Raw genomic sequence first — 19279 nt, forward strand, 5'->3', positions numbered from 1 at the left:
TAACCCTATGAACTTCATACTGAATTCAATATAAATTTTTACGTAGTGTCAATTTTTACGGTAAAAACCTACAACTTAAGAAAGTGTAACAAGCGGAAGGGGCCATGAAACATAACTAGAGATGTGGAATTTGATAGAAAAAGTGAATTTATACAGTAGGTGTATTCATGTCTGTTTCTACTTTAGATGTATCATTTGGTGGCACGGTACATGTTTGCATGTATATATATATATATGTCTATATTTGTGTGACTTTGGATATATGGGTGTATTTTACGTATGCATGTATGTTTGTATGTTTATATATATGTATATCTGTATCTATGTATCGGTGTGTATGTTTGTATGTGGATGTGTCTCTGTGTCTATTGTATGTAGATGTATGTATACACACGTATATTTCTGAACTATTAGAATAGGCGGCCTCGTATAGAATTGTTGTAACAATATAGATTACAAAAAATGTATGGATGTCCGAATGTTGTTTATATATATGTTATATATGTATGTATGTGTTGATATGTATATGTATGTCTGTTGTGTGCGTGTGTTTATATGTATGTATGTGTATATATATATATATGTATGTGTATGTATTTATGTATGTATGTGTGTGTTTGTGTATATGTGTGTATATGTATGTATATATATATATATATGTATATATATATGTATATATATGTACACCCGTCTGTAGTCGGGTACCATAATATTGCATATACGAAGATGTTACCACGCTGCATAAGTAAAGAAAAATACTATTATTTGTCTCTGTATGTCTGTAATGTGTGTGTGTATATATGCGCGGGTGTAGATAAATGTTAGACATTTATAAGTGTATTGATACACGCATATAGGTACATGTGGGGTTTAGAAAACTTTCGGGTTTATATTTATTCACATTTTGTTGGTTTATTTGTTTTAATTTAATTTTACTTTATTCTTAATTTATTTTTTTTATTTTTTATTTTTTTATTTTTTTATTATTTTTTTATTTTTTATTTTTTTATTTTTTATTTTTTATTATATTTTATATTTTTTTATTTATTTTTATTTATTTATTTATTTATTTATGTATTTTATTTTTATTCATTTATATTTTTTATTTACCTTAATGTAACTTTTACTTTATCCTCTATGTAGTTTCAGAATCATTGTCTAGTTTCAGTAAATAAAACAAAGAGTGTTCAGCATGGATTCGCTTTTGAATATATTGATTAATGTGTGTGTGTGTGTGTTAGCAGTGTCTGTGTATGGATGTGTTATGTGTGTGTGTTGTGTGTATGTGTGGGTGGAGGTAGATTAAAAGGCACCGGTCAGTACTTGGTTGACCATAGCTAAGGTTATTAACTTACAGACTCTAAGACAAGAGAACTAAACTCTCAAGTACCCTATGTCATAAAAAGCCAAAAGTTAGGTTAGATGGGGGAAGGGGAAGAGAAAAAAGATGTTTATCATCTTCAGAGACCTCACTCATCCTTTTACCGTTTTTTGTTTTTTTTGACTCCCACCCAGGTTGTATTTTTAACTTGATAAACGAAGTAGAAAAATGTATTTGGTGGAAATGTCACTTTTGAAGGTGGTTCTTGGCCTGAAGACGTAATCCCCCAACGTGGGTGATTACAGAAACATGTATGCACATATGTAGCCATTAATGTTTGTATAAATAAAATTAATATACATGCTCTGTTCACTCATTGAGCACTATTTTGGTAGACACGTGTTGTTTCATTGGATGTACTTCTAGGAAACTAAACTCTACTGGCTATATATATATATATATATATAAATTTGTGGACTATTATCCACATCTTCTGGTATCTCGAGGAGCAGTAGATAGAGATGCGGAATATCTACGGTTGCGGGTAAGCATTGTCTGAAGATAGCGGTTTCAATCCCACCCAAAGCCGGCTAAAGGATTAGTTGGCCAAAGTGTCGTGAGACGACAACTATGAAAGGCAGTAATTGCTGTGTATGCATTAAATCAAATAAGTAGTCTTAACGGGTTGCAAAGCCGTAAAACTAAGATGCGACGAATATGCCTCGTAGCTGTGTCCTAAATTACATAATGACACGTTAATGTGTTTGAAACGTGGATGTATATATTAATATACGCATATGTATCACATTATATTAATGTATGTATGCTGTCTATTTGTTAATGGAGTTCTAATAATTGTTGTGAAGCTAATGTGCTGCATTAAACAACCATTAAATGTTTCATAACGAATAGAGGTTCAACGATAAAGGTGGAAGGACTGCAACTTTAATGCCGCTGAAAGTTGCGGGCGCGCAAGATTTCAGTTTCCTGTTGAAGTATTTCATTACACATTGATCGGATGATCGAGTTTCAAAAGCGTAGAAACTGTTGGAACACCTGGGTATCATTGCATGTATTCTATCTTATTTTTCATCTTTTGAAAGTTGATAATAAATAAGAATATTTACCTGTTCTAGATATTACGTCCATACCATATACATCTAATTTAACGTAACATTATATTCGCTGTGTTTATTTCTAAGCAGAGATCTCTGCCTGTTCGTTACAAAGCGAGAACACTAAGAAATAACGGCATTCTATATTCTCGTAGACAATAAGCCAAATATGTTTCGTTCGTTTCGCTTCACCTTAACAGGAATTTCACTGAATAAATAGAATCGACAATATTTACTTCAAAGAAACTAATTCTAGTGAGTAGACGTTATAAGATTTTCGGGCCTTTGTATGTGCTAGCAACTCGACTTCTGGCATGATTCGCCTGTATATAAAACACAGACTGAATGAAGCAAGGAAGGTTTAAGGAAAAAGGTAATTGTGTTTTAGAGAAATAAACAAAAGCATATGAAAAATTCTAAGAACAACCTTTGTTCGTATGTATGATTGATAAAAAAAAAATTTTTGTGCGTGACTTGTCAGCTAAAGTATGAACCGGCTGTCAAAATGAAGTCGATGTCACGCTTTATGATTCCATTTTGCCATTTCCTACCATCTATTTCTGTGTTCGCATTCTTCCTCTCACATTTTTATGCACGAGATTTCACACACACACACACATACACACACACACATACATACATTTTTTTTTTTTTAAATTCAATTTTCACCCCAAACAAGGCATAGTGCCACTTTGAAGCAGGGGGCTACTATGAGGGACTTAATTAGCGGGGTCATTATGAAGGGAGATGAGTAGAAAGATGTTTGTTAACATTACACTTGAACTTCTGCATATCATTGCAGTTGGGAAAGCAGAATCCCGGAAAGAAGTTCCAAAGACCCGCAGTTCTGGGGAAGAAACTATTGGAGTAAAAGGCTTTCTTGCACCTAGGGATCTCTACTGTAAAGGGATGAGACTTAGTAGCTTGTCGGGTTTGTCGGGGTAGTTACGTCGGGGAGGTACAAGTGTTTGCAGTTCGTCAGAGAATTCACCATTAAAGTATTTGTAGAACAGGCAGAGGGATGCAACATCTCGTCGATGGGACAGAGGCTGAAGCCTAGATGACATTTCAGGACCTATCAGGTTGGCGACTCTCTTTTGAACCCTGTCCAGGAGCGAGAGACAAGAAGCAGATGCACCAGCCCAGATGTGACAACAGTACCCCATACATGGGCGAATGGTTGCCTTATAGAGGTATAGGATACTGTCAGGCGTAAGTAGTTTTCTGGCACGGTAGAGGGAGCCAACCTTCCTTGCAGCAGCCTTGGCAATGCTCTCAATGTATCAATTCCAGTTCACATTCCCTGTAAACGTTAGGCAGAGGAGTTTAAAAGAAGTACTTTCAGGTAATGTGTTCTTGGCCATTGCTATTGGTGGTAGAGAAGGTTTCTTGTAGTTATTGAAGGAAACAAGCTTAGTCTTAGCAGCATTGAATGAGACCAACCATTTTTGTCCCCATTCCACTACGGATTGGTCATCCTCTAGTGTTTCTGCCATTTCCTTGGATATGTGTTCATTTGTTCTCCCCTCATATCTGTTATAGAGAGTGGTGTCATCGGCAAATATACCCATCTCCGAAACAATTTTATCAGGGAGGTCGTTTATGAATATCAAGAATAATAGAGGTCCAAGGATAGACCCCTGAGGTACTCCTGCATATATATATATATATATATATATATATATATATATATATATATATATATATATATATAGCTTCCCTTCCGTCTCGGAAAACAAATGGTACCCCTTGTGAGGCTGTTTGCGCGTGTAATCGTGAAGCAAGACTTGTCCAATCCCAAACCTCTCATTTCCTGAGTCGACGCTGCACCATTTCAGTGTCATGGAGAGTCCAATACGACCGGAAAACAATACTGACGTAGGTAGAAAACATATTACAGCGTCTGGTATTCCCCAATGGTTTCCTATTTAATATTGACCAGGCTCAACGTTGCCTAACTTCGGTGATATTACGGGGACCTGTGTGTCAGTCCGAGTATGCCAGACCCACATATATATATATATATATATATATATATATATATATATATATATATATATATATATTATTTTTAAAAACAGTAATCTACGGACACGCATGTTTCAGAGTCCTACTCCTCTTCAGGGTAGCTTGACTGTTGTTAGGATTCGAACGCCGGATATTTCAGTCCAGCGCCCTAACCTATTACGATATGATGCCATAGACAATTTACTGTTTAGTTTTTTATCGTTCATCTGTTTACGTAGTTTTTGTTGTTGATTTTTTAAACGATATTAAGGTTATCGTCTCCGCCTCGGAGTTCCAATGTGTTTCTTAGAATATCGCCCATTTTTTATTTGGACGTATTTTTTATTTGTTATTTTTAAAAACAGTAACCTACGGACACGCGTGTTTCGGAGTCCTACTTCTCTTAAGCTTAGCTTGACTGTTGTTAGGATTCGAACTCCGGACCTTATGAATTTCAGTCCATCGCACTAACTCATTACACTATGATGCAATAGACAATCTACTGTTTAGTTTTTATCGTTTATGTGCTTACGTACAAATTGAAAATATATATATATATATAAACTTATTGTAATTTTTATTATATATATATATATATATAAACTTATTGTAATTTTTATTATATATATATATATATATATATATATATATATATATAATAAAAATTACAATAAATTTACCAAGGTAATCAAAATGGTAAACTTAAAATATATTATAAATATTAAAGAGTTAATATTTATAAGTAAAATAAACTCAGCCAGACGTAAAAGCTCAATAAAACCGAAAAGAAAATAGAGCTTATAATATATATATATATATATATATATATATATATATTCAATTTGTCTTTACAAATATAAATATATATATATATATTCAATTTGTCTTTACATACGCAGTAATTTGTTGCTACACGGTCATGAGCATGTTTTCGTCTTTTAGCATTTAGTAACTAGAGACCTATTCAGGAAAGAACGCTTATATTCCAAAGCGGAATAATCCGCTTTTGAATATAATATATATATATATATATATATATATAATAAACATGGATGTAAAACGTTCGATGCTATATCTTGTCAGACTACATAAAGATCATGCATATACCTGTTTAAAGGTTATGTGTATTATGATCTACACATGTACGAAAATGAAGTTAATTTCCCCATTAAAATGAAACATTATGGAACTATAAACGGGTGTGTCATACGTAATTTTAATATTGAAACACTGTCACTAATTACCTTACGTATGTTGCTAAAAATAATCACTCGGTTTTAGTAAATTATTTCTTACTAACGTAAATTTCCCAAAACTATCATATTTAGTAGAGGTGTAAGTATACTTCATAATAAAAACTATCCATTGGTAACACGACTTCAATTCACTTTTAAGAAAAGACCTTCATTGTTTCTGTTGCTTATTTCTTGTATTATTGTTTTCCAATTATGTATTTTATAGGCAAATGAACGCCGCCCTGTCAGTTTTAATTATGTTCTCTGAAAACATGATTGACTGTGTAAGGCCTTTTCGAGAATAACGGGTTATAATTCCCGAACGGTAACTGAAAACATTTCTGAAATGAAACATTACATCTTCCAATATTTAATTCTGTACAAACTTCCCGAAAGCTTACAGTACACAGAAATTGATGTAGCACCAGTTCATATTTACATGTAAATAGAAATAATTACAATGAATATTGACACATCCATGTCTAGATTCTCTTAAATAGCCGTAGAACGTCCTCTACGCATGTCATCGAAAGACTATGCTATACAATTTAAAAATGAACACTATTCTATGAAGATATACAAAGAAATTGGCATATAACATGGAGTTAGTATGTTCCTTTACTGTCTCATAAAGTTTTCTCTTTCACACACGAATTAATATTTTCAAGTTACTATTTAAGAACATGTTAACCGTAAATTCAAACCTTGTCTTGTAGTTTATTTTGATAAGCTTTTCGAAATACATTTCATTCATTTATGTTCCCTGATACGCCTTATATTAAAATAATAAATATATAACATGTTTTCATTTTACGTAAACATGTTATATCTTAATAAGGTGAACGTGAGACAAAATCAAAACTACGGAACGCAGTACTGCCAATAATTAAAATGTTTTCAATATCCGAACACGACACAAAAAATTAATACCGAGGTTAAAATATTATCTTAGTTTTTTTCCACATTGAAAAATACATTTGTGTTGAGTAACGTACATCTGTCGGCTTATAACGCGGCTAAAAGGTAACGACATTGTCAGTTCCTCCTTTGAAGGAGCCGCAATCATTTACGGAAACTAGATACAAAACTAATCTGACAATACAATAAAATTAAACATCAATATTGCCTGATATAAGTTTATATCCAACGGAAATCAGAAAGAAAAAAGCGAATTTTATTTTTATGCACATCGTGTTTTCGTCTTTATTTTTCAAAGACTTTCTCAGTGTGAATAAAACTGAAAATCCATGTGGTGTCTATAAAGTTTAATAATAAATGCTTCCTTTGTCAGATAAAGTGAATTTTAATGAAAATGTTTTGCAACAGAATTTAATAAAAATGTCCACCGATAGGGAGTTTATGAGATTTGAGTGATGAAGAGCTTATATTAATTTCTTATTATTAAAAACAATAGTAAACAAAATAAGAAGTAAGAAAGGAAACTGATCAAGTTATACACAATGGATTACAGTTAATGTATTGAAAATATGTGACCTATTTTAAACAATATTACTTATGCAAGTAGTTTTACTTTGTAATGTCTGGTCAGTTCATCGCGAACTATTTAATACATGAAAAAGCGAATTTCTTACCGTTATATTTTTAACTGTATTGATATAATCTATGTTTTTTCTTAATGAAAAAGTATTAAATTCTACCTATATCAAACCTTAATATAAAATATAACTTTAGAAAACTTGTTAAAAATCGTAAATAATTTCTGGATGAAATTACATGTAATTTTTTTTTTTGCTAAGTAACAGATCTGGAAATTAAGATCCATAATAATAGTAAAAATATATCTTTTGTATATAGTCAGTTATTTGACAAGACAGATTTGCCCAACCAATGAACAAATATATATATTATTGAAAAATTTTCACATTAAAAATATGGAAACAATTTTTTTAAGAAATATAGTATTCTTCTTCAAAAATTAAATTCGATGCTACAGTTCAGTGATAGGGCATCTGTTTTAAAATGTTTAGTGTTAAATAAACATGCACACATTTCATTGCCAAAATCTTCTCCACTTCTAATATGCAGTATTTTAAAATTATCTGGTAATATTATTTATAGTGTTAGAGTATTAATAGTGTCTCATACTAACATAATGTATTACCAAATACAGAACTAAAACTTTTTTTTAAATTGTACATATAAAATGCATGACAAATTCTGTAAAGATTATCGAAATTGGTACACCAAACATTATTTTATTCTTAAATTATTAAATTTAAAAAAAAAATGAACATTCTTTTAAATTAAATTATGTCATTTCATTAACTTTATTAACTAATTAAAAATGAATAAAGAGGCTCGTAGTTCTTGAAATACGTAAAACGTGACTAATCTAGTGTCAATAAAGTTATTATTGTGCATTATGGTCTTTTATATTTTTCTCGTCCTTACATTCGAGTTTATGGATATTCATCATCAATTGTAAGTGATGGCTTATAATCTATATAATTAATAATCATGCAGTTACTGAGCACTAATAAGACACTCCCAATCTGAACACCTTTTACATAATTTTTGTTTAGTAGAAATGGCCTGCCCTCACTTGTGGTCAAAAGTTGCATGCTTGATTCTCCTTGTATTATTATTACCAGAATCTAACCCCAAAAATTCCTTTAAGAATATTGATATACTTCAATATGACATATATTTATTATTCGGGTCATTTATTTCAGGTACAAAATTACACTATGTCATGTATTATCACATGGTCTTGACAATGCACAATATAGTTCATAGAGTTGTGTTTCAATAACGCAGTTTACTTGGTACAATCTTGAACCAACTTCTTTTTTTTTACAGGGTGGTCACCATTTATCAAGATCCGGAAGCCATTCAGGGATAAGGGTTATTGTAAGTACAGTACGTTAATGTGGATATTTAAAGTGTCTACTTAAGGAGGCGGTTCATTAGGAATTTGTTTACGTTGGATTGAAGACATCCAAGTTGTAGTCAGGAGGGAAGCAGGCAGACGGAACAGAGTTCCACAGGCGTGCAGTTCTAAGAAAGAAGCTTTGTTCATGGAATCTACGTTTTGATTTAGGCATAGATTAAGAGTGGAGAAAGTTTTTGACAGTGGATTCAGCTAGACGGGTGTTTTTTGTAAAAGAGTGGCAAGGGGGGACCAGAGATTGGAGTTCAGGCGAGCACCTGCCATGGAAATAACGATAAAACAAGGATAGGCTTGCAACGTCTCTTCTGTGGGAGAGAGGTTGCAGGGAAGAGAAAAGGGCATCCTCCACTAAGCCACGAAGTCTATTTTGTACTCTGTCAAGGCAGGATAGGCTATTTTAGCAGCTCCTGCCCAAATATGGCAGCAGTACTCCATTCTTGGGCGTACTTGGCTTTTATATAGATAGAGAATTGCATCAGTAGTGAGATATCTGCTGGAGCGGTAGAATGATCCCACCATCTTTCCAGCGACCTTGGCAACAGACTTGATGTACGTGATCCATTTCAGATCAGGAGTGAAGGTCAAGCCCAGAAGCTTGTTAAAACATGGGGCTTCTCCTAGACGAGAGCCATCTATTTCAATTGATGTCAGATGGGGATGAGAGCGTTGATGATGTAAAGATAGGAGTTTGGTTTTAGATGCATTAAAGGTAACCAGCCACGCCTTCCCCCACTGAACCACTCGTTCGAGATCAGAGGAGAGAGAATCAGAGAGAGCTTTGTCATTTACAGCCTTTGATGTGTTGCTGTAGATGGTCGTGCCATCAGCATAGATGTCAACGAATGATTTAAGTATGTGTTTAGGGAGGTCATTGATGTAGATCAGGAAGAGAGTTGGGCCCAGGATGGACCCTTGAGGGACTCCAGCATTAATACTGCAGGCCTCTGATTTTAGTCCATCGACCACTACTCTTATGAGCCTATTAGAGAGAAATGATTTAATGATAGAGAGAATATTTCCAATTATACCGTAGCTGGAGATCTTCTAAAGTAGGCCTTTATGCCATACCTTGTCGAAGGCCTTTGATATGTCAAGAGCAATTGCCCTCGAAAGGAAGCCTTTGTCAAGAGATCCACTAATCCTATGAGATATAACCGTTAGCACATCTGCGGTAGATTTTGCAGAACGGAAACCATATTACGTGTCACTAAGAAGGTTATTCCTGCTGAGGTGGTTGACTATTTCTCTATCTAATATGGATTCCAGCAATTTACTCATGACACACAGGAGTCTGTACTGTGCTTGTGTTCAAGTTAAGTGCAGAGAGGACGAAACTGACAGGCTTCAAACTTAATGACTTCCATTGACGACGCGATGCACCTGCATGCTAGCAGGAATCATGAAGTGGGTCAGTGCATTTTAGTGAAAACGGAAGTTTACTCCCCTACACATAAAACTTAAAATAAATAGACGACGCACATACGTTGCTTGTCAGTTAGTCAAGGAAGAAATCGGAAGTCATTGTCTCTGATTCCTAGAAGATGCGAGACTTTTCATGGGAGAGACGTCATAAAGTGGATGACAGGTAAACCAATAGAAAACTTTCAACCATCTTTCTTGGGGGATGACGCAGAGAACCAGGAACACGACTTCGATCGTGGAAATTGAATAAATATCAAATTGTCCAGATAAATGAGACTTGATTTTGTTGCCATGCATAAGAGAGCTTTTGTTTCTGTGCGCCAAGCGTCGGGACACAAACCACTCAAGGACACAAACCACTCAAGGACACAAACCACTCAAGGACACAAACCACTCAAGGACACGGCTATGAGGTACAAACAAGTATATAAAAGGAACGTTCTTATTTGTTTTTATAAACCCTTTAAAAGTGCTGATGCGCCGTACAAGTGAACATTGACACACACTATAAACAGACCCGTCTCCCTCCGTTACCATAGGGTATCCATCTGTTTAACTCAAATGTTAATGCTAGTGCACTTAGTCGATCAAAGCGAGTGCAATGTTTATTTTAACGACCACTGTGACGAAAACGATTTGATTTCTCTCGGGGATTCTGAGTAGATTTCATCTGGCGTTTGTAGGCCGTTTTGATATTGTACATAGAAACACTTATGACTAATATCATTATTTTGGTTGTGGTGTGCATGCGCGTCTCAATATTTACCTTACTTCGATCGCTTTTAAATTCTTTCGTTGACTTTTTTTGTAGGAAAATATTGATACGTAAGAAACATTATTTAGGGAAATAATGTAATTCAGAAGTATTGGTTTAGGAGACAATTATATACCTTGAGCTCTTTAATATCTTAACGCAATGTGCAATATAAGTGTATCTTTTTTGTCAGAAATGTAACAATATAAACAAAATTGAAACAGAAGATATGGTTTTTATAACACGGTTCAGTGAATCTAATATTATAGTTTGTTCGTACGATTGCCCGCATTCTTCTAATTTTCTCTCAGGTCGTTAAATTGTTCCAAAAAATTAGATATTAAAATACTGAAAATTAATTTAAACAATTACACTATTAGAATTGTACATATATGCGTTTTTTTTTAAATTTTACATTTCATTAAAAAAGGCGAAGTTATTATTTATAAATTATGAGATGGGATTCAAATGTTAATGAGCATTTATATATATTAAAAAATAGAAAAATACAACTGACATTTTATTCTTCCAAATGAGGTATACTATCTTTTATACGTGGGATGCGTTAGGATCAATATAACATATAATATCTTACTGCAGGATGTCCAGGCCTTCACGTGGGTATGTTTGCAGAACATGAAAGAATGGAATAATTATGAACAAATAAGAAAATCATTCGCTGTTACATAACGATATACGTTTATTATGGATACACACACACACTAACACACACACACACACACTTAATGGCAATTCAAACATACACATGAAAGGTTAGAAGTCCAATAATGATAACAGGAACAACAGGAATGATGTTATTTCTTTACTTTGAAACTCACTGTGTTTTTCCTCCACTGTCTACTTCCGGTCGTTGATCTCGCGAGAAATCACGAGAATTTAAAGATTAGGACTATGCATAAAAAGAGAGGCAACTTTGCCAAAAGAAGTAAAGAATTACTTTCCTTGTCTTATACTTTTTTATCATTATACTTTTGTGCCTTAAGAATAATTTTTTATTTTATTTTACACGTCATTATGCATTGTAAAAAAGAGGTAAAGTAATTATTTATAAATTATGATACGAAATTCAAATATTAATGAGAATTATTCTTTATTTAAAAAAAGAAAGAAAAATACAACTGACGTTTTAATCTTCCAATTAAGGTATATTATCCATTGCAGGTGGAACAACCGTGTGAGTTTGGACTCGGAAAATAAGCAATGACGCCGTTTAAATTTTAGTCTGCTGTAACCTACATTAACCGGTACTATGACTTAAAACAAATACATAGAAGATCATGCCACGTTTTATGCAAAGTTTTCTCTCTCTAACGAGCTAAAACAATAAAGATATGAGTCCGGATCCAATACCTCGACAAACCATCATTAGTTCATGCATCAAATATTGTTGAAAAATCTGTGTCAGTGATCAAACCACTCCTCTATCCCATTCTGACAGGGTTCTAAATAGTCTCTAAACTCCTAGATTTCAAACTATCTACAAAGAACAAACCACGGTCTAATCGCTGCAATGTTGCATCGGAGTGCTTTTTTTTTACATGTACTTAAACGAAACAAATTCAAACCAACGTCCCGCGTCTGTAGTATATCAACATAAATACACTCGATTCACTAGACCAATCGGCAAAAGAGTGTACTATTCTCATAGTTTCGTCATTCGAAACAATTGTCTTATTGAATTTAAATATAATGTAAACAAGCATCTTATCATACATTTTAGGTGAATAAAAGTTATAAAATTTTAAGAGAGTTTGAGAGTAAAACCTAAAATGGAACACTTTGATGTGTTTTTATACACACCCGTAGAAATACAAAGATAGATCAATTGTTTAAACGTATTTTAATCCATGAATGTTGATTTGTGCATGGAAAGAAGTTTAGTCGACTATCTAACCTACATTAAGCGGTACAAACCCCTGCCTGATTTTCCTTTGCGGACAGACGCAACACTAGACGATCTGAAAATCACCCCTGCTCAGGTACACGCTATCATAAAAACCTTGACACTTCAAAAGCATGTGGACCTGATCTCATCCCAGCTGTGCTATTAAAAATGTGCTCAGCCGAAGTAGCCCCAGTTCTCTCCAAACTCTACAACAAATGCCTTAATGAATCATGCTTTCCGGGCTTTTGGAAAACTGCTTCTGTGGTACCAGTATTCAAGAATTTTGGCGAAAGAACTGACCCATCAAATTATCGCCCCATTAGCCTCCTCCCACTTTTCGCCAAAATATTTGAGACCATAATTAACCATGCTCTAGTCCGGCACCTTACAGATGCTGAACTTCTGACTGACAAACAATATGGATTTAGACAAGCCCGTTCTACAGCAGACATTCTCACTGTAATCTCTGAACGTATATACCATTACTGGACAAAGCGAGTGAGGGCAAAACGGTAGCTCTAGATATATCCAAGGCTTTTGACAGGGTCTCCTCAGGAAAATTAAATCATACGGTATCACTGGTAGAATACTTAACATAATTAAATCATTCTTAGATAAGAGAAAGATCCAGGCTGTCCTCGACGGTTGTACATTTAAACAGTGTGATATAAAATCGGGGGGGGTCCTCAGGGGGTCTATCTTTGGGCCTCTATTGTTCCTAATATTTATTAATGACCTTCCCGACAAAACTGCCTCTGAGATGGGTATATATGCTGATGACACCACACTCTATTACAGGCATGACAGGAAAACAACTGAACACATAACTAAAGAAATGGCAAAAACACTAGAGGATGACCTCCAATCTGTAGTGGAGTGGGGACATAAATGGATGGTAACATTCAATGCTGCCAAGACTAAACTGGTTTCCTTCAATAATTACAAGAAACCTTCTCTGCAACCAATAGCAATGGCCAGTGACTCCCTGTCTGAGAGTACATCTTTCAAACTGCTTGGCCTAACGTTCACAGGAAACATGAGTTGGAACAATTATATTGAAAACATTGCCAGGGCCGCTATGAAAAAGGTAGGCTCTCTCTACCGTGCTAGAAAACTACTGATACCTGAAAGTATCCTGTACCTCCATAAGTCCACCATTCGCTCATGTATGGAGTATTGTTGTCACATTTGGGCTGGTGCATCTGCTGCTAGTCTCTCGTTCATAGACAAGGTTCAAAAGAGAATCGCCAATCTGATAGGCCCTGAACTGGCATCTAAGCTTCAGCTTCTGTCCCTCGACGAAACGTTGTATCCCTCTGCCTGTTCTACAAATATTTTAATGGTGAATGCTCTGACGAACTGTAGACACTTGTGCCCCCACGACTTAGACACCCGCGACAAACCCGACAGGCAGCTAAATCCCATCCCCACACAGTAGACGTCCCTAGATGTAAAATATCTTTCTAATCCAGTAGTTTTTTTCCCCAGATCCGCTAGACTCTGGAATTCCATTCCACGTCCCTGCTTCCCTTACTGTACTGACATGCAGAAGTTCAAGTGTAACGTGAACCGACATCTTGCTGCCCAAATCCCAACATAGTGCCGCATTAGTTGCTGCCCCAGATAGTAGCCTCCCAACACCAAAGTGGCAATGTGCCGTGTTTGGGGTGAAAATGTAATAATTTTTTTTTTTTTTTACTATGAATTAAAACAAATACATAGAAGATCGTGCCACATTTTATGCTAAGTTTTTCTCTCTCTAACGAGCTAAAACAATAAAGATATGAGTCCGGATCCAATACCTCGACAAACCATCATTAGCTCATGCATCAAATATTGTTGAAAAATCCATGTCAGTGATCAAACTACTCCGCTATCCCATTCTGACAGGGTTTTTAATTTGGATCCTTTAGTAGCAGTTTTCCCGGCTAAAAACAAAATCAAATTTTTGCTACAGGTCTACCAGCTCATAAGTCGGCAATTGGCGAACATTTATTACAGTGCCAAATTTGGACTAACGGATACACGGATGAAACTTTCTCGGTTTTACACAGAGTGCACTCGAGAATTCACTTTAAAATGCTCGAAGCTGCATCCATTAATTTGCGCCAATCATCTTTGTGTAAGCAAAGAGAGAGTATACCCATAATTTAGAACCCATGCGTATTCACTGAGATTGTTTCTGTTTTTTTTTCTCTCCTATTCCCTATACAATATCCTTTCTTTTTGTACCCTCGCTATTAATTTATGCTCTTTTGACCATGTTTTTAAACGATGTTTTCTCCCCCGTTGTCAAGGTTAATCTTGAATAGGGTTGTCTGAAAGACATCTCGATAGGGTTATTTTGTGCCCTTCCATTATTTATCCCTACTTTAGAAGTGTATTTTGGTGTTCTTTTCGAAAGTTTATTTTTAATAGTTTATGTTTAAACTATAGAAAAAAAAAACTACACCCTCAGCAATTCATTATGACACTACGTACAGTGTTCTTCAAAAATGTTATATATATATATATATATATATATATATATATATATATATATATATATAAACTCTCGTGTGCTGGAAGGTTTTCATCTTAAATTCTACGCAATTATGCAGAATTTAAAAAGCATACATGAATAAAATCCAGCGTGATAAACAAATGAAATCAATCATCTAATAAAAACCATAAAAATGAGTAAGTAATTAATTACCACTCGTTTTTTAATGAATTTTAAAATTAATTAATAGTCTTGTACTCCCTCGCATATTTGCAACTGAGTATATACAGATGTTCGTTTTATTTATTTTAGTAGGCTTTTAATATCAATGTCTGAGCGATAAAAATATTCAACTGTGTACCTATACATATATATATGAATACTCAACTGTGTACCTATACATATATATATATGTGTGTGTGTGTGTGTGTGTGTGTAGGTACACAGTTGAGTATTTTTATCGCTCAGACATTGATAATGTATATACTAGTAAAAGTACCCGTCGTTGACTGGGTTCAAAAACAGCCTACAGAAAATGGACTCTGATTTATGAAAGTATTATAGGTTATGAAAAGGAAGGGTTGTAAAGAGATAGCTTCGAATTTGGGGTATCAAAACCAAAGAAAAATATGATGAAAGTAAAAATAAAATAGATAAACCCCATAATTTATTATACCATACCTGTTCACACTGAAACACTTATCACAATATTCTGTGGATCTATATTAAAAAAACTTTGTTAAACTTTGTGACATATTTCCATTCTATGGAGGTCAGGCGCGAACGAACACCCCATAATTTTATTATATCATATTTCTTCAAACTGAAACATAATTATCAAAGTATACTTACGTAGATAGATATGGAAAGTCTTTATTAAAGTTTGTGCTTATTTCCATTCTATGGAGGTCAGGCGCGAACGCAGATCCCACAATTTTATTATACCATCCCTATTTAAGTTAAAACATACTTATGAAAGTATTCTTATGTACATCTATATCAAAAACACTTGTAAACGTTTTGTCTTAATTTTTTTTTTTTTTTATTTTCATACTTTGTTGACCAGGCGCGAACGTAGACTCCACAATTTTAAGGAACCGCCGTTCTGCAGGATCAAGCATACCCATTCCTGTGTCTCGATACATCATCTATCATTATATGTAATCAGTTTATAAAAAATAGTCAACCATATAGGAGCCTATTCGTGACTACACACACACAAACACACACACATTCAGCTTTATATATATATATATATATATATATATATATATATATATATATATATATATATAAGCTTACGTAGATTTAAATAAAATTTGTCAGTATTTCGTCCGGTGTCGATTTCTTTATTTTTTACTTCATTCTCTTTTCTTTATAACTTTCGCTCGCATTGCATTGCAATCTATATGGTTAACTTTCGTGAACAAATGCTATTTTTAGCCACTGATGTCGACAATCTGACGCCTGCAGAGTTTCAAGAAAAAACTTTAAGAAGTTGTTTTTCTCATTCAAATTCCGGTATTCTGCTTTTCATTTCGGCTTGAGAAATGCTTTTACGCACCAAATGTATAAAAGCCATGAAAGGATTGGAGTTTCGAATAAATTCTGTCTTTTATCAAAACTGTATGGCGAAAAAAAGCTCGTCTATGTGACTCTGCATTCTAACGTATGCTTTTTAATGTTATTTTTTTAGTGATCGCGTCTATACCTTTGTATATCTGCGTTTTGTGTGTGCTTTATAGGTTTCTGATGTACTTACTATTGCTTTCTGTGTGTCTGTACATTATGTCGAGATTATACGTATGTTTTTACGTATCCGCTTTGCATACATATTCGTCGCGAATGCCGTTTAGTTGTATGTTTATGTGCAATGAATTAATGTATGTCTATACAAGCGTTGCCTGAAAAGTAACGTGACTCATCTCACAAATAATCCATTTCAAGTTATGGTATGGTAAAGAACACGGTATGTGCTAAAATAGTTACATCCAAAGAAAGATTATGCAAAGAATACTCTAGATGAGAAAATAAATCGGAATAAACGGCATAATACGTAGTGTATCCTCTATTTTTAATCACCCGCAAGGAATCTAATAATGCCTAGAAAAAGCAGGTCCAAGAGAAGAAGTTGGATAAAAGTTGGACCCCTTTTCTGGGGTTGTGGAATAGACGGCTCCACTTTCTTATGTGATCTGGAATCAGATCTCGAGAGAAGGAAGAGAGTGCATGCCGATGACGTCAAGTTGGCGAATTGGAATGCGAAGGAGAACCTACCCCTAAAAAGGGAGGCAGAAAACAAAAGAAGACAACATTAGTTGAACCTCGTGAAATATAGAGCTCCGAAGAGAAAGAAGAGCCTATCCAGCTTGATCTGGATTTCGTTAGTGCTCTGAGAAATAGAAATCCGGAGGGGTTTAACACAGGACCCCGAAACTAACCATCGACTAGTGTAGCGTGACCGCCTAGGAGAGGGATATCGCTCCTCATTGGGTTAATTAAGACTCCCTAAAACACTGAGTAAGGCCGGGTAATTGTGCTGATATTGTCTGTTAAGCGTTAATTGGATCCCGGATAGCGGCGAGTAACCTATCTGGAGTTATGAATTTGTTGTGTTTTTGTAAAACAAACATATTTTATTGTTTGAGAAAAGTGACAAGATATGTCAGATTAAAGTTAGAATGAAATCATACATTCGTTCTTGGCCTGACGAACCCGTGCTCATTATGTCTGGCTTTCTGAATGCGAAAGGTACAAGTGTTAACCGTTCTGAGCTTGTAAATAAATTTGAGTTCTGATCCCAGATTCGCAAGCCTGTATAGTGTATTCAATGTAATATTCATCCATCGCGGGCGTAGCGAGATTGAACTCACTACACTTTGGTCGACAGCTGACGGCCTGATGCTTTGCTAGGGCTATCAAGGATATTATCAATCGTGACGCCCTCACTAGATGGGGTGCCTACCACGGCTTAAGAGCGTCCCATCTACCCTCGAGAGAATTATAGACAGCACCAGTTTTTCAATCTGGTATTTTACCTCGCGGTACATACAGCGCTTCGCCTTTCCAAATGGTCACCCATCTGGTAGCGCAGGCTCAACGTTGCTTAACTTCGGTGATATGGCAAGAACCAGTGTATCAATGTGATTGTGCCATATATATATAATATAAATTTAAATGCTCACAAGTATTTATTGTGTTCTCCTGTCTTGCTCTAAAACGCGTGTTCTGATAGCTGAGGTTGAAAATTAGTATACTGTTAATTTACAAACAGTTTCCTATATTCTCATATTTTTTATAACGATTTTCAATTTTTTATTTATTATATAATAAAATTTATAAGAATAACATCTCAGTAGTGTAAACATTGATTTCACACGCTCTTTCTATAGTTGAAAATATAAGATGTTGTTTCGTTTGAATGATGACAAATATTCTTTACCTTGAAATAACAGCGGGTGTCAAAGTTTATATCGGTTGTGTGTTTAACAGAGAAGCGTCCAATTTTTTACGATCGATATCTTTACATAAAAAAAACGTCTAGGTTAGTGTGTTTACCGCAATCGTAAGCCCAGATGACGGATTTAGCAGAACATAAATCACAAATGAAATCGACAGAGACAAAATCCGTTTTACGTTGTCCTATGTAAGATTTTATTGTTTCTTTTTTTCTTCCGGAAATTCGGGATTATTTGAATCTCTAGAAATAAACATATTTCCAAGATACATACAAAACACAAAACAAATGATGACGCAAGACATAATTTGATTCTTCGAGTTTTTTTTTTTCAACGTTTGGAAGATTGTTGTAGATGACCTTCTTGAAAAGAGTTGACCTTTTGCAAGTGCTGTAGACACAAGTCGGTATTTAGTGGAAATAAAATATATTGTATAAAAACAAAAAACAAACACAGAGAGTAGTTTTACTTTAGTCTTATTGTGACGTGTACATAGTTTGTCCATAAACTCGAGCGACCTACGCCGCCGGTCTTTATAGAAAGTGGAAGGATTGTATTGTTATCTGAAGAAAAGCACTAAAAGAGGTAAATTTTTCCCTTCATATGTACTTTTGTTTGAATCGTTTGTTTAACTATAAATCATGTTATGTTTATTTGATACCGAAATA

At 34.5% G+C, this 19279-nt stretch overlaps 1 long non-coding RNA gene across 1 annotated transcript in view; it reads left to right on the forward strand.

The window, feature by feature from the left end:
* LOC145283826 (uncharacterized) overlaps nucleotides 1–16386 on the forward strand; it is a 365091-nt gene extending 348705 nt beyond the window's left edge. The window contains exon 7 of the long non-coding RNA XR_013868765.1: nucleotides 16220–16386. This is a non-coding gene — a long non-coding RNA (uncharacterized LOC145283826). The remainder of the gene's footprint in view (nucleotides 1–16219) is intronic.
* The last annotated feature ends 2893 nt before the right edge of the window (nucleotides 16387–19279 follow it).

The sequence above is a fragment of the Euprymna scolopes genome, chromosome 8 (assembly GCF_053919585.1).
Source record: "Euprymna scolopes isolate OS-2025 chromosome 8, ASM5391958v1, whole genome shotgun sequence".
Classification (NCBI taxonomy): Eukaryota; Metazoa; Mollusca; class Cephalopoda; order Sepiida; family Sepiolidae; genus Euprymna; species Euprymna scolopes.